We start from the raw sequence: 4,840 nt of genomic DNA, 5'->3' as shown, positions 1-4,840 counted from the left end.
GTGACATTGTTGATCCAGGCACCTCCCTCTGAGGACCCCTACACTGTCTTCAAATGTTTTGGTTACAGTTGGCAGAAGAGAAAATTGAGAATGTTGGTATATTAAAATCAGCCACTGTGGGAGTATTTACATCACACAAATTTGAAAAAGATTCAAGTGAGGACTTTTATCTGTAGGCTAAGTTGTTTAACATCTGGATGCCAGGGTATAGAGAATAAGAACCAAAAAGTATCAGTAACGACTTGCGGATTTCTGGCTCCATTTCCCCAGTGGAGTCATGTGGTATGTGCCATCATGTTGGTACAAGAGGAGGAGCAGGCTTTTGGAGGTAACAATAGCTTGGGCATATTGTTTTTGAGGTACTTGTAAGTCATACAGCTTGTATATATATGATAGCAAGTTAGATACCTAAGACTAGACTTGGGAAGTCTAGAATCCTGTAGATATTTGATCAGTTAAGATTCCTTTAACTGCATGTAATAAAAAGTACAAGTATTCAAAATGACCAGCAAATAAGAGAATTCATTGGCTTGTGTAATTGAAAACCTATGAATACGGTGGTCAGTCTTGTTTCAATCTGGGTTGTAGCTCTTCTCTCCTGCGGCAGAGTGCACTTGGTAGAACTATTTTCCAACTATTAAACTGAGGCCTGAGCTTCTTTGGAGCTGTAGTTACTTTTTATGGTTATTTTAGGCACTAGATACATAAAATCGTTACACAGCAGTACAAAATATTATGCCTCTGCCCTCATTTGAGTATGTACTCTGTGCTCAGACTGGAAGTGAGATGGCCCAGCTATTACTTTCTATGGTTTTCTTAAAATATCGAAGAAACATTTTCAAATTGCATTGAAATTTTCCTCATTTTTAAAAACTGAGGTTCTAGACCCATTCCTGTATCCAGCCTTGTTCTCTGAAAAATAACATGATTTGGTTATTTGGTGTCTTAAAATAATTGGTGAGAGGGTTAGTATACCCATAGTATGAAAAACTTCACCCCTTACATAGGTTCTATTGGTGAGTGGTGGGTATGTGTAGATGAGGGGAAGGAGGGTTATTGCTAAGTAGATAACCAACTGTGTATACTAACTCTAATAATTATTGTTATATTTCAATGATATATAGGAAATAGTAATAGGGGATAATCTTGAAATATTTCAGGAAATTTGACATAGCTTTGATTCAGCAATTTACTATAAAATAACACATTGACTGCAATGTTTTCTCATAGAAAGACTTTATAAAGAGGCCAAATTCTACAGCCCCATCCTAGTTCCACTGAATCATAATCTCTGCTAGTGGAAACCTAGATATCACATTTCTAACAATCAACCCCGTTAATTGTGTGCATTGAAATGCAGCAGGCTGTGTCAAAAGCAATGAAATATATTCAGTGAAAATATCTACTTATTTTAAATCAAGCACTATTTCAAGATTTCATAGAATAACTTATTTAGTACTTCTTCAAAAGTGGATTCATCATCTTCATTATGTCAGACTCATCAAAAGCAGGTAATGAATATTGTAAGCATTCTTACCCTTTGCACATTTTTTTGAAGTTATTGGAAATGTATAGTTTGCATAAAGAAAAAAGTATGAATATTTAATGAATAGTGAATAATTATAGATAAAATTCTTATAAACTGGCTACTTTGGGGCAAGTAGAGAAAGCAAAATTAAAAAGTCATAAGTAGATCAAAGTAGATATACAGTGCTGTTTCTTAAAAATAATGTCTTGCCTTATGTTATAATAACTGTGTGGAAGCATAAATGTAGAAGCCTGTTTGCTACTTTTAAACTATATAATCTGTAGATAAAAATTTGCTGAATTGGAAAATTGTATTATTTACTAATCTTAAAAATTAGAAATTTCCACAGTTATATTTGTTTTACCTTTAACATTTATATTAATTCCAAATCTATTTTATAGAAAAGAAATTTATACACTTAATTATATCACATGCTAATTCCTAAAGGTTATAATCAATCTTACATTTCCTTAACAGTGAGGAGAAATGCCCAAAGCTTTAGCAGTTCCTATATTTTAGGCTGGCATGAAATACTGTTCAATATTTGTTATCTTCACTTACCCTCCCTTTGTTACTAGGCAATAGAATTCCATTTCATTCAAGAAAGACAAGAAATATGTTAGATCTTAGAAAAGATAAGGCACTACCAGAGTGAATGATGACTAAAGCCCATAATGATAATCTCATTCCACTTTTATACAGTGCTTAGTCTAAGGATGTACTTATAATTCAGTGAGAGTCATGAGAAGAAATCAGCTGTACAAACTCTGTTATATACTGAAAAAAATATTTCCAAAATCAAAGCACTGAAGGTGCTATGTGTATGTTCTGTCCTTCCTTACTGCTTTCTACACTGAAGTGGTTTAGATGCAGTATCTTCTGAGAAATGGGTCAAAAGAATGACATAGATGTGACTGTGGCTTGTCATTGTTAAGTAGCAGAACCAACAATGTACCCAACTTCCAGACCTGTTAAAGGGACAATGCATTTTCTTATGATTTGTGACATTGCCAGCTATTTATCAAAATTAGAAAAATTTACAAAATTTTATATTGGTGCTCATACACTGAAAATTTTGATTCAAAATTATCTGATCCATTTCCAGCATCATAAATTACCATAGCAAAATGAAGATAACAGATTAACACTTGGTCTCAAACTGGGTGATGGAGCTGTGACCAAGAGAAAAGCTGTCCAATGTATTTAGGCTATTCACATATCCTCAGTAGTGAGAGTTTTCCTAAATGGACTGTTTTTGTGGAGCAAACACATTGTTATGCCAGGAAAGTTGTGAATGTGTTGGCTTCATTATACGAAGCTGATTAGGGACTTTTTCACTTGCAAGTATTGGCTGGAATATCTTGCCTAACTATGTGGATGTTAGCCATAAACTAAAAAAATACAAAGCACATTGTAGTCAGTGTACCTTGCCAAAATAATCTAATTTTTTTTTTAAGGAAGAGAATCAAGATTCTTTGGTTAGAGGGCATGTTAATTATTAGGGACCACATCATGCAGAGATAATTGAGTCCTTTACAGAATGACTTCTGGTGTTCCATATAAAGCCCTCTGGCAGCAATGATAATTCTGTATCTCATAATGAGTTTGTGAATTGGAACCATATCTGAGCTGTCACTGTTGCACTGCATCATTTCAAGTCTGTTTTAAGGCTAGCATGGCAGTTAAGTTTATCCAGTTGGAATTTTGGTGAAAACTGGACAGCAGCATCTATTATGTATTCAATTGCTCAAAATGTCTGGAAAACCAGCACTTTGACAGCAGAGACTGCATATCTCTAGTTCACTGCAGTGTTGCTAGTATTTAACAAGAGTATCTGATGCATGATAAATACTGTTGAGTGAATTACTAAGGCAACATGGCATAAATTTACAGTGCCTGTGTAAATAATGAAGTAGCTTTATAAGATATAAATGATTAGTTATAAAGCAAAAATCTTATTATATACAGTACTCCCCATATCTCTGTTTTGTTTGAGCCTTTACTTGAAATTTTAGAATTGTCTAAATTGGATTTTTACCCCCAAAGCAAAATAGTGTTGTTGTTTTTTTATTCCAAAGAATATAGATATTGCAAATACAGTGTGTAGGTAAAATGAGCAAACCAAAAATATGCATGTTAATGTTAAAAATAGATTAAGTAATATCAGGCAACTAAAGTAAAAATAAACAACTGGGACTACATCAAACTAGCCAAGAGTACATGGCCAGAGTGAGAAAACAACCTAAAAAAAAGGAGAATATATTTGCACTCTATATATCTGATAATGGATTAATATCCAAAGTTTAAGAGTAACTCCTCCAACTCAATAGCGAAAAATAAAATACAATAAATAAATCAAATAATATGATTAAAAAATGACAAATGACTGGAATATATATTTTTCTAAAAAAACCCTACAAGTTACCAATAGATTAAAATATTTTCAATTTCACTAGTTATCAGGGAAATGCCAATAAAAATTACAATGAGATATCACCCCTAACTTGTTAGGGTAAACATTATTTTTAAAAAGTGCTGGAGAAGATAAAGAAAAATTGAAATCTTGGGTATTGTTTGTAGGAATATAAAATGGTACAGCCACTATGGGAAACAGTATGGAGACTTCTCAAAAAATTAAAAGTAGAACTGTAATATCATCTAGTGATCCTATTTCTGAGTATCCAAAATAATTATAATTAGAATCCTGAGTTACCTGTACTCCCATATTCACTGAAGCATTATTCGCAATAGCCAAGTTATAGAAACAACCCTAATGCCCACTGGCAGATGAATGGGAGAAAAGTTGAAATAGATGTGTACATTGGAATATTATTCAGCCATAAAAAGGAAATCTTGCAATATGTGACAACATGGATGAACCTGAAAGACATTATGCTCAGTGAAGTCAGTCACAGAAGGCCAAATACTGTATCATTCCAGGAGGTATTTAAAACAGTCAAATCCATAGAAGCAGAGAGTAGAATGTTGGTTGCCGAGGTTAAGAGGAAAGGGAGAGGGGAGTTGCTAGTCAATGAGTATAAAATCTCCATTTTACAGGATGAATAAGCTATAGAGATCACCTACAGTCAACAATATTGTACTGAACAATTAAAAATGTGTTAAAAGGATAAATCTCATGTTAAGCATTCTTTATAGAAAAAGACATATGCTAAAATAAAAATAGAAAAAATGTACACTAAGTTGAATATGCAGTATTTCCTGTGGGGTAAGTGTGGAAACATGAAGAACAGAAGAAATAAAAGATGACCTCCTTGATTCCTTTATTAAGAATTGAGTAAACTGTGGCACCAA

This window comes from Manis javanica, chromosome 1 (assembly GCF_040802235.1).
Source record: "Manis javanica isolate MJ-LG chromosome 1, MJ_LKY, whole genome shotgun sequence".
Lineage (NCBI taxonomy): Eukaryota > Metazoa > Chordata > Mammalia > Pholidota > Manidae > Manis > Manis javanica.
This window is presented reverse-complemented; position numbering follows the sequence as displayed.